We start from the raw sequence: 12,513 nt of genomic DNA, 5'->3' as shown, positions 1-12,513 counted from the left end.
GCCAATCTCGTTTCCAATGATCTTTGGAACCACATGAGATACACTCTCCACTTTTTATTGTGCACTCTCCCCTATGGTTTCTTCCATAGTGCTCACATACTGGTCTATCTATGTTTCAAACACTACTGACACTGGGTGCTAGTGTAGTCTGAGATCTTAAGTTGCTCAATCTTGATCTATCTCTTCATGAAAACCCTAATGGAGAAGTGAAATGACTGTGTAAATCCCTAGAGTTCTTCGGTGGAAGGGTCGAAAATGATCTAGTCATACTTTATTTACCAATATCTCAGAGCTTCAGTTTGACCTGTTTCTTTTCGTTGCATATATCCTCTATCTTTTGTGGTCTTTAAGATAAAATCATGAAGTATTTCAATTCTAAAACCCCACTAACATTTAAGCATTTTCATTCAATCCCCATTCTAAGCGAGTGTACAACTTGGCCTCTATTGGTAAAATCTCTTCAGCATATTTACTGATTCAAAAAAATTCTCGCTCATACCCAGCAACTGACATGCTTCCCTGCTTCAAATTCTAAAAACTTTCTTTTTATTTTCTAAATACAGTCGACTGAAATATTTCTTTCTAAATTCAAATTGAAAAAGTCCCAATTCACTCAATCTTTCAGTACAACCACTGTTAGAGTAGTCTATTACTGATAAGTTTCTTCTTTCAGTAGTGATACGATGCATCTTAAACTATCTTTGAGAAAGTATACTATTTTATCGAGAACTCGCTAACTATTTTCCAACCAGTATTCAGCTTTGGCTGGATCATCAATTTTACCCCGAAATTCTTCAACTGCACACTTTCAAATCTTATCAATTGGAGGCCGCTGAACAGTTATTGTATTTCGATTCGAATGATAATTGGGTGCCATATGAGGCACGATTGGGGGTGGAGGTTATACCTACGGTTGCAGAGTTGGAGGGTTAGCTCCCAAAAAATACGTAAACTAGTGGTTCATCATCTAAAAAAAAAAAAAAGGCATCTCTCACCTCATGTCTAGGCATTTGTGGAATTGGAACACTATGACTGGATCCTTGATAAGAAGTTGGAGCATTATTATCTACCTCATCAGATACTACATAATTTTTTTTAGTCGATATGGTTTTCCATAAGAAAAACAAAGTCAAATCGAATAAGAAGACATCACACTATCACAAGTTATTGTGGCATGTATTTCTAGACTCATGCTCATTACATTTCAATCCTAAAACCGACTATATTTTAGCTTTGGTACCACTAAATCTAACACCCCTTACTCGACCTAATCGTCGGGTCTGAGTTATAGGATGCTACAGTCGTTGTCAAAGCAACTACTATCAAATACACCATAAATAAATCACTCAAACATTTCATCATGTCTTAAACACATTTACATTATGTTATACAAATAAATTCAAGCCTAAATTGAGCTTACAAAATCTGTTTTATAGGCCCGAGCACAAAATAGGAACAAAGTGTAAAATTTTAAAAATTCAACGCCGGCATCATGATGTCACCTTCTCCACGTCATAATGTCACCAAATAGTTTATCACGTCACAATGTTAGGCCACTCGATGTCACAATGTCACATACTGTTGGCTGACATTACGACGAGAAAAATGTTATTGCCGGGACGATGACTCTATTTTTTGTACAAATTAGGCCTTTTAGTACTTATTTCAAGCCAACTACACCATTAACCCACTTGATGCATAATTGCACCTTTGTACCTACACAAAACCAACAAAAAAGCATTCCATAACATCCATTTAACCATTTTCAAAACCAATCAAGCTAACATGCCTCAATTTGGCACCATTTCATATCAATTCAATATATTCAAACTTCACATTTACAATCATGCTTTTAAGACATCTAAACCAACATTTAACTATGCCATATCAAGCTACATTATGCTGTATAAAATGCAATACACAACATCATGCAAGTTACCAAGCATACAATTACATATTTGATCATTAACATTCCATAATTAAAACATTTACAAAGTTTAATCAACTATCAAATTCAAAGTTAACACACTTAGTAACACCCATACACATGCCATATAACCAAACAAAAATGATCAAAAGACAATCGACTCTATAGTATTATAATGTGGTCTTCGAGTTGATCCAATCGATAGGTTCCGCAAATCAACAATTTACAGGGAGAAGGAAAAGCAACGAGTAAGCATAATGAATGTTTAGTAAGTTCATATGAAATTTACTTAACTTACCTTAACATACGAACAATTAGGCAACTAAAATACATTGGAATTAAGCATGAAATCCCTTTGGCATCTTATACATTTATATGCAAATCAACAAACAACTTTACATACAACAATTAGGCAATTAAAATACATTGGAATTAAGCATGAAATCCCTTTGGCATCTTATACATTTATATGCAAATCAACAAATATATCAAATAGCTTAGTTCATCTGTATAACATGAACTTATATCACAATCATATAGATATCACATTCCATCTTATAACATATGCAATTTAAATCATATTCAGATTTCAAACATGTGTAACTCCAATCGCATACATTCATTTAAACCACTATAATACCATTAGTATATTTTCATTTCTCTTTTCGCCCAGAGAACTATAGTAAATTGAATCCGGATACACGAGACTAATTTGCTCACACAAACTGACATATTTTGGCTACTCACACAAGCTTCAAAACCAAGGTTGCTTACAGAAGTTACCATATTCGATGCTGCCCACACAAGCTTCAAAGAATCCGCACACATGCTGGATCTAAAACCATCGTTAAATAAATCCCTCATTAAAAACCCTATTTCCTTTTGAACCCTAATGGCATGTTACTCATATCCTAATCTTTTACTAAGTTTACACGGGCACTATTACAGTTTCTGTATCATTTCAAGTCTTATAACATCATCATATACATATCATTAAATAATATAACAATTTCACATCCATTCAATACATCGTATATTTACGTAATAATTATATTTTTCCATACTTTACAATTTAGTCCTTTAGATGCCAACATTATAAAATTACAATTAACCTAAACTAATAAACATTATAATATAATTCAAATATAACATAAATAAATATTAAGTTCCTTATGAGCTTACCTGGAAAAACAACAATAAACAAGACATTGAGGACTAATTTGTAATTTTATCTTTTCCTCGATTATCCTCCGATTGATTCAAAACCTAATCTATATGATAATTCATTTCAATTTATCATTTTCAAATACCTTATAACATCCTATTATGTGCATATGACGATTCAATTTCACTTTTTGAACATTCCCTAAAGTTTTTCATTTTATGCAATTTAGTCCGCAAAGCCGAAATTACCATAACTTTCAAATTTGAGCATTGATTTTGAAATCGATCTCAATTATATCCTTCTAAGGTTCTCTAATATCCATAATTGTAGAAATTTCATACCAATTTTGAAATATTTACACTTTAGTCCCTATATTCAAAAACAAACAATTAAACTTTATAAACTAATCATCTTTTTCATATCTAAGCTTAGAATCTAAGAAATTAACACCAATTTCTTCAAGCATTCATGAATAACAACTTTTAGAAACTTTAACAGTTATACAAATTAATATACAGGTCAGCTAAATCAAGCTCCCGAGATCTCAAAAACATAAAAATTACAAGAGAAGGACTAAATTGAACTTACAATTTGAAAATTGAAAGCTTGAATACCCTAGGTTTCTTTTATTTCAAACGGTGAAGAAAAATGAAAAAAAAAAAAAGATGATAACATAATTTAACTTAGATACTTCACTTAACCTTTAATTAATTATAATTAAATAATTAACATTAGTATAATTAAACTTAAGCCTAATTAACAAACTTAGTGGATGTTAAATCTCATCCACCACCGTTTGACAAATTAGGAAGGATCAAATTGCTCAATTGGTCTTTCAATTAATTAAAAATTTATAGTGATTAATTTTGACCACTTTTACAATTTAATCTTTGTACCTTAATTAACTATCCAATTGACAAAATTAAAAGACTAAACTTTAATTAAACTTTATACTAACTTCGTAAATATTAAATAATGATATTTACAGACTCAAATATCGGTAATTAAATTCCGAAACCGCCATTTTCGACGTCACTAAAAAAAACTAACTATTACAGCTACACTAATTGTTGAAACAGGAAAAAGAAACAAATATCCCAAGAAACATTACTAGTGTCGTGTATGATTTGATAAATTTGACTTGTGCTTAGTTGTTTGACCTTTTGTTCCTTATCTTAGTGGCAACAACAATAGGACTTGCATGATCTCAATAATGTAGGGTTCAAGATTTTTTGGTTTTATACTTTCCTTTGTTAAAGGATAGTGATTAAGAATGGGAGATTAATATCGCGGAGTACGAGAAGAAATTTCAACTATCTGGTCTTATTTTAAGGAAGATTATTCTGTCAAGATGCTAAAAGCATAATTGAAGTTTATATAAGGGAGTATCATCCTCTGTTATTTGTACGAGTTGAGACAACACATTCCAATTCAACTACTAACTTTGTGTTGGTGCGGTTGAAAGCTTATTAATTAACATTAAAGAGTTGTTTCATAACCTTCAGTAGGAAATGTTACAAAGTTGAAATAGCTCATTAAAAGTGTGTGAGACTAAGGTTATAATAATATTTGGATTGAGTTGTAATTGACGCTTGTATTGAGATTTATTAATGAATTCAAATTTGAACAAAGTGTTGGAAATATAGGCAGTTCACCGAATTGCATACGCATCTTTTTAAGTTCTATTTTTTTCCCTGTTATTATACATTTCTTCCAAGGACGGTTGTACCACTCAAAACCACATTCCATTTAACATTAGTTGAACCAGAAACTTTCACTTTTCAAATTAATAATTTGACAAATCCCATATCCCAAAGCATATTTTTTGAATCCTCACCTAGACCAAATGTTTTCGATCTTAATTCTATAGCCTTGTGAGTTATAGTTCTTTATTCCCAAACTCTATTTGGGTAACTTTTAGAAGTCGTAAAATAGGCAGATTTTATCTTTCCTAATTTTGGCAAGGTCAACACTAGAGCTTGCTTGAACACCTATCTCAAATGATGTGTTAAACTTGTTATCATGAGTCTTCATTGAACACCATAGACCATAGCCCTCGTCTTTCATATTTATTGTAGATTCGACCTCCATTATTACTTTCTGTGATCTTACAACTCCTATCTCCTACCCCACTAGGTTTGGCTATTCACTTTGGATAATAACTTTTTTTCAGCGTGCATCATTTCTTTAATCCTATTTTGCCGCATCCAAATCAAAGTTTATCAATCCCATTTTATCTTTAACAATTCCACTAGTGATAATGGGTAGGGTATTTGCATTTGTTTAGAAAAAAACATCACATTCCGCAATCTTACTCTTGCTTCCGACATTGTGTAACAATCCGCTCCAAGGATAACCCCCAATGCTTCGCCCGATTTGTAATGAAAATGATGACAAAATAGTACTCAATTGGCATCTCAAAAAACCTTACCCACACACCAACCAAATTAAAAATATCTGCCTCAATAATAAATTGTCCTCTAATATGATCCATTCGTAGTCCAGAGTCAGTCTTCTGAAATTAGAGAAAACAGCTATGGCTATCCAACCTTTTCCACTGTTTTGTGATTATGACATGTCTTATCATCTAATTCAGAAGTAGACCTCGTTTCTTCCCCATTCTTTTGTGAGGACGATTGATGTGCCCTCATCAATGTTGCCCGTTGGATTGTGTCGTTGGAGTCTTCATCGAGGTCAGTTTCCAGTCTAATCCTTGTCCGCATCCAAAAGTCGATATCCGTATCTACCAAAATTCCTGACTCACGGCTGACTCAGCTTAACAAAGACCCTGTTTTGTTTTTTCATTCCAAATTTTGATGCAATCAATTTTATGATTACTTCCCAACAAGCCCTGTCTAGAATTTTCCACCACCAATCAGTTCACCAATTTGATTGCCAGGGTTAGGCAAAACTTCATCGGATTTCATAGAACTATGCGGGTCAAAAGGAAACCCACCAGATTGATACTAGTTCAAGCTCATCAGCCATAATGACAAGACAATTGCAAAATTATGAACCTTACAAGATAGCTTCCAACCAACATTTAACTTAAACATTGAAAATATCGTTGTCAAAGTAGATACCATCAGCACGACTTCTTCAACATTTAGATGATGATTGTAAGATTTCTTTGGGAACACTCCGGAGTAGTCATCTACAACATATTTTCCACTAAGATAGCCACTGTACGGTGCTTCAACTCTGAGAGGAAAATGCCCAAAAACAAACACACTAAAAGGAACCAACCAACCAGAATCAGCTTACCAGCTGCTCTCTATATAGTTCTACAAGGGACTGTGTTTCTTATTTGTCTTCACTTGTAAAATCCAATGTATGAAATGAACTTTTTTATGAAGAAAAAAGCTACTTCCGAGTTGGGCTCCCAATTCAACAAACATTTAAAAATCAAAATCGAGGATATATCTAAGATCAAATCAAACTAAGAGCCCACCATAACATTTTGGAATCCCATGACCCAAAGATATCAAAATAATAAAATTTCAAATGAATTAATCTAATTCAAAAATCGTAGGGTCGAAATAAGAGATTCTAAACGAGACAAATATAACTTACTAAGTGAAACAAAAATTGTAAATTACCATCATACTTGTAAAATAATCTCGCTCACAATTATAAACTAAATCCAGAAAATCACAAGTGTAATGCTCATTCAAATTTGATTTCAATTTCATAATGTAAAATTTATCCACATCCGTTCCTATTTAATTCTACTGTACATCCCAAGACAATAGCATAATTCGTTACACAAACTTTAACTGGAAAAACCTTATAACCTTGATTATAACATAATAGAAATCGAATAAAATATAGAAGAGATTCAATCGAGGTTTGAGTTGTCATTAAAAAAATGAGAATTATATCAAACTGCATGTTCAGCATCGATTATCCAGAGAGAAATTAATCAGTTACAAAATAATAAATTTGTCGGAAGATCAAACCAAAAGAGACTGAATGCTATAAAAATTATTTTGGAGAATAAATGAAGACGGATCAGAGTTCTGGCTTGGATCTCCAACTAATTGAAGAAAAAAATTCGCACAGTTTGTTCAGCTTCGATCATCTGGGGAAATAATCATCACTTCCATCTTCATTCTTTGTTTATCTTAAAAGTTGAAAATAAAGATTTAGGGGCATCTGAATGCATAAAACTCGAGGATAAAGAATAGTAAAATGCCAGAATCTCAGCCCCAAATCAGAATCGGCAACGTACAGCGCTGAAGTCGCTACTTTAATTAAAGCGCAACAGTGACTCTAATTTATTGCCTTCTTTGCACTTTTATTCATCTAATTTTCATTTAATTTTTTTAAAAAGAAAACACGATTAAATCAAGGAGATGGCGCTACTCACTATTTCTTGATACAATTTTCGCAATCACAGAACAAAAAGATCATAAAAACAATAATTACAAAAAATAGATAGAAAATAATATCAGATGGAAAGTTGCCTCAGAAAATAGAATTAGAATGAATGCATCAGAGAAAGTATTCTCAGATGGTACGGACAAATTTATTAACATCACAGGCAATCGATTCGAGAATATCTATCACTAACATATTTCAAATTCATCATAAAAATAAGATACTAAAACAAGAATGGATTAAAAGACGTTTCAAAGAAAAATATGCAAAAGGAGGCGACTGCCTCAGTTATATGGATGACTGGAGAGGGATGCTATTTATAATAGAGGAGAATTTGAGAAACCCTAATTTGCTTGAGCTGTATCCAATTACCTCCTTGTCCTTTGTGAGTAAATGAAACTACAAATCTAGCTTTATCATAATGGACTATATTTATTTCAAATCCAAACCTACCACCAAAGCCCCTATTAAGCCCATCAATTTCTCAAATACACACAGAGTTGATTATTTGTATGTATCAATTATAAAGTAAAAAATTAAAAATTAAAATATACCTCAAGCAAGGTTTTTATAACTGGATTGATAGTCAAACCAATCAAGCCATTAATTATACGGTTCGATTAAATAAATTATTATAAAATTATAAAAAAATTGATTCAGCCAATTTTTAGCCTGGTTCAATCAATTCATATCGATTTATGGTTCAACTAGTTTGATGTCTCTCTTGGACTAATACCTGGCCAATTTGATATAATTTAATCAACATTATTCTAAGTCTCTATACATTTTGTACATTTGAATTTTAGCTTTTCTACTTTTTATTTTCAAAATTTTAACCCCTCAATTTTTTAGATTTATAAATCATTTTTCAACTTATATTTAACCATATAATATTTTAATTGAAAGGTTAACACTATTAAAAACCTAAGGATTAAATGTCAAATTTAAACATATTATAGAGACCAAAATTAAAATTTAATCATTATATAAAATACAAAAAAAAGCATAATAATTGTGTGCCTCATGTCAGTAAAAGGTAGATCTTTAGACCATCCTTTAATATAATATATAGATAGGAAATAAATAATATTAGGATAATCATAAAAGTATAATTTTAGGCACTAATAAAATAGTGACATGTCATAAAATTTTAAAGATAACCAAGTATTATTATACACTCATCTATATCTAATATCTTCTTTTGCAATTTTAATCATTTCTTTTTTAATAAGTTAATATTTTTTAAAAAATAGTAATTTTTGTGTAATTTTTTATATGTCATTCACACATTATTTTGGTAATTATTTTACCCTAAAGCTTAAACCTTGGACTTCAAACCCTAAACTCAAACCTATAACCCTAAATACTAAATAAAGAATCTTGAACCATAAACCCAAAACTTAAAAGTCTAAACCCTAAACTCAAACACGTTACACTAAACCTTAAACTCAAATACATAACCCTAAACTCGAACACATAACACTAAACCCTTAAACGCTAAACACAAACCCTAAAACTAATAACCATAAACACTAAACCCTCAAACACATAACCTTAAACCCTCAAACACATAACCTTAAATCCTAAACACAAACCCTAAACTATAAACTCAAACACATAACCCTAAACACTTAAACCCAAAAAACAAACCCTAAAATTAATAATCATAAACACTAAAACCTTGAACTTATAACCACTAATCCTAAACCATAACCCATAACCATAGAACCATAAACTCTAAAATTTTAATCCTTAAACCCCAAAATCTAAACTTGAATCCATACCAATAAATTTTAAATCATGAGCATTAAACCCTAAACTCTAAACATAAAATCTCAATTTTTGAACACTAAACCCTAAAATTAAACACATAACCCTAAACCTTAAAATCAAACCTATAACACTAAACCATAAATACAAAATCTTGAACCTTAGACCAAAAACCTAGAAGCCTAAACTCTAAACTCAAAACCATAACCATAAACCCAAAACCATAAATCTAGAATCTTAAATCCTAAGCATTGAACCCAAAACCATAAACTCAAACCCAAAACCATGAACACTTAAAACCATGAACACAAACCTTAAACCCTAAACTCATAACCACAAACACTTAAACCTTTAGACACGAACTCTAAACCCCAAACAACAAACCTTAAAACCTTAAACCTAAACTTTGAACCTATAAACTCTAAATCTCAAATCTCAATGTTTGGTTCTGAGTTCAAGGTTAGAGATTTTGGGTTCAAGGTAAAATAATCACCAAAATTATGTGTTAATGACATGAAAAATAATGCAAAAAATTATTATTTTTTAAAATATGGTTGCACAAAAATAAAAAATCTTAACTTATAAAAAATTAAAATTTGTAAAAGAAGAAAAGTTAATTATTTTAAGTAATTTAATGAAAGTTAAAATTAAGTTAGAGAAGATATTAGATATAAATGAATGTATAACAATACTTTATTATCTTTAAAATTTTATGACATGTAACTATTTTATTGATGTCTAAAACTATGTTTTAAATTTCAAATATCTAGTGGCATAATAGAATTGTGTGCAAAGTTCCTAGATAAATATGTCAAGAGCAATAGGTACTGAAAAATGTATATTCTTTTTAACTGAAAAAGGAACTGTTTGGATAACATAAGGTGAGTTCAGTTTGGGGTTTTTAATCACGCTGATGTACTTTCTTGAAGTCCGGTAATACTTATTTCCATTTCTTTTTTCTTTTCTTTTTTTCTTAACTGCTTTCACATTTTACAATAAATTATTTAAAAACTTTAATTTACATTATTTAAGGAAAACTTCTAATTACTTTTTACGCTTCATTCAGGTTTTAAAATATTTTCACTTTATTCACTTATTATAAGATTTTAATAAATTTTTAAAGTTTTATTTTTAAGGTTTTCAATATTTTCATTCGTTTAATATAATAAAATTATATAATTATATATTAATTAATTAGAATATTTAAAATATTGTTTTATATTCTAATATTTTGTTAAATGAATTTATAAATTCACATATTTTTAATAATTTCATAAAAATAAAATAATTTTAAAAACTTTTATTATAGATCATTTCTAATTTAATATCCTTAATAGTCATTTTTTATTTTCACCTCACCGCTACAGCTGCATTTGAATCCAAACACACACTCCACTGTTGTTTCTAATCTCATTGTTACATTATCTAATCTCATCGGTATAGTAACTAATCTTACCACCACCACTATTTTTAACCTCACCTGAGGTAAATGCACCACTCATCCAAACTAAGCCTAATGTGCCACTTAAACTCAACCTTTTGCTTTGGCATTCATCGTATTATTTTGACTCAAAACTTGTTGAATAGTAAAGGTTTTGGACACCAAAATTATACCCACTTTGCAATAACCACAAGAAAACAATTGAATGCCTCTTGAAGGATTGTCCTGTTAGCCAACAAAGGTGGAAGTCTCTTAACCCAAATGGGGCCAACCCTACTCAAATGTATAGGGATTGGTTGGACTGCATTAGATCCAACGTCATGTTTAGTGAGCATTAGATTCCTTTGGAGAGTTTTATTTTTTCCCTTCATTTGACAAATATGGCTTACTAAGAATGTTAAGGTGTTTTGAAAGGACAAATTTATACCTGGACAAAGCAATCGAAAGTGGGGAATTTTACGTCCTTTCTAAATTACTGAAATTTTTATTAATTCCTACTATTATTTTAGTTTCATGGAAAGCTCCACCTGTGAAGTGGTTCAAGCTTAATACAAATGGCTCTTCCCTTAATACATGATGTGGTAAGGGCAGGTACCCTTATTAAATATCATGCCAGAAAATGGGTGATAGGTTTTTATAGACATATCCCCTTTGTCACAAGTGTTCAAGCAGAAATACGGGTACTTCGAGACAAGCTGATGCTTGTGAGAGAGGCTAACAATAAGAATATTGAGATTGAACTGGATGTCACTATTGTTACTGTTGAATCGAATAGCTGCTAATTGCTTAGTAAACAAAGTGTTGTTGAAGTGCTTGACGGAAACGACCATTTCACTTTCTTTTGCAATGAATAAACAAAAAACAAAGTAAATAAATGACATAAGGATTGTTTACATGGTTTGATTTCCTTATCTCTGCGGAGCTTAGTTCAATGAGTAAATTCACTATCTTTAATCTCTCATACAAAAAATGATTCAAGTTCTATCATAGTCCTGATATAGTAACCTCACATTTGTATTTAAAGACCTATATCACTCACCTCTAACTTCTTTCCATAAGAACTAAGGTTGTAAACACAATTTATTTACTCTCTCAAATGCACTCTCAAAATACGTTCCTCAATAAACAATTAAGTGCTCTCATTACTCAATACAAAAACTATGACGCCCTAAAAATTTAATTTTTATTTTTGCATATATATTGTGTATCTACTTTAGTGGTTAAGTGTTCTGGATGTGTGTGTGAGGTCCCAAGTTCAAGCCATGACTTGGGAAATTTTGGTATTTTTATGAATGTAGCCCAATCTTTGGTTGTTAGGCTTTTAAATAAAAGACGGTAAATAATTGACAGAATGGGCCTGTTGGTTTGGTGGTTAAGTGGAGTGTTAATATGCTGGTGGTCCTATGTTCAAATTCCTACGCAAGCATGGATGATGTTTTTGAATCAAATTTCAGCTAGAGTTGTGTAAAATTGGGTTTCTGAGTAGTTGGAGGTTAGTAGGAGTAATGGTGAGATAATTAAGGAATTTTGGGATTCAATCAAAATCTTTTTGCTAATTTCTGTTCATTCAAAATTTCTATTCTCTCTTCCCTAAAATTTCTTCCATTGTTTTGACATTTGTATACCCTTTTTACTGCCGAATTTTCACCTCTCCCTCCCTCTTTTCTTTTTTGTTTGCCTTGCTAAATGAAAAACCTCCCTTTTTGGTGTAGTGTTTTATCGTGTTGTTCGGTAAGTAGTACTTCTTCTTAGTTCTATCGTATTTTGATTAAACAATTAACAAGAGGGTTCGTGTTACTCTCGTTTAGGTGCCCTTCAAAGGTTGTAAAT

The 12,513-nt window shown here is 31.1% G+C and overlaps 2 non-coding genes across 2 annotated transcripts; both read right to left on the bottom strand.

Annotated features, from left to right (window-relative positions):
• Window positions 1–7,098: 7,098 nt before the first annotated feature.
• LOC128287255 (small nucleolar RNA Z103) lies at window positions 7,099–7,198 on the bottom strand. Its single transcript, XR_008277950.1, has one exon. It is a non-coding gene; the product is annotated as a small nucleolar RNA Z103 (small nucleolar RNA).
• A 356-nt stretch (window positions 7,199–7,554) lies between these two features.
• On the bottom strand, window positions 7,555–7,638 carry LOC128287288 (small nucleolar RNA snoR117). The gene has a single exon (XR_008277987.1). It is a non-coding gene; the product is annotated as a small nucleolar RNA snoR117 (small nucleolar RNA).
• Between the last annotated feature and the right edge of the window lie 4,875 nt (window positions 7,639–12,513).

This window comes from Gossypium arboreum, chromosome 13, assembly GCF_025698485.1.
Source record: "Gossypium arboreum isolate Shixiya-1 chromosome 13, ASM2569848v2, whole genome shotgun sequence".
NCBI classification, from domain to species: Eukaryota; Viridiplantae; Streptophyta; class Magnoliopsida; order Malvales; family Malvaceae; genus Gossypium; species Gossypium arboreum.
The sequence above is the reverse complement of the archived record's forward strand: the minus strand, read 5'-3'. Positions and strand labels throughout refer to the sequence as shown.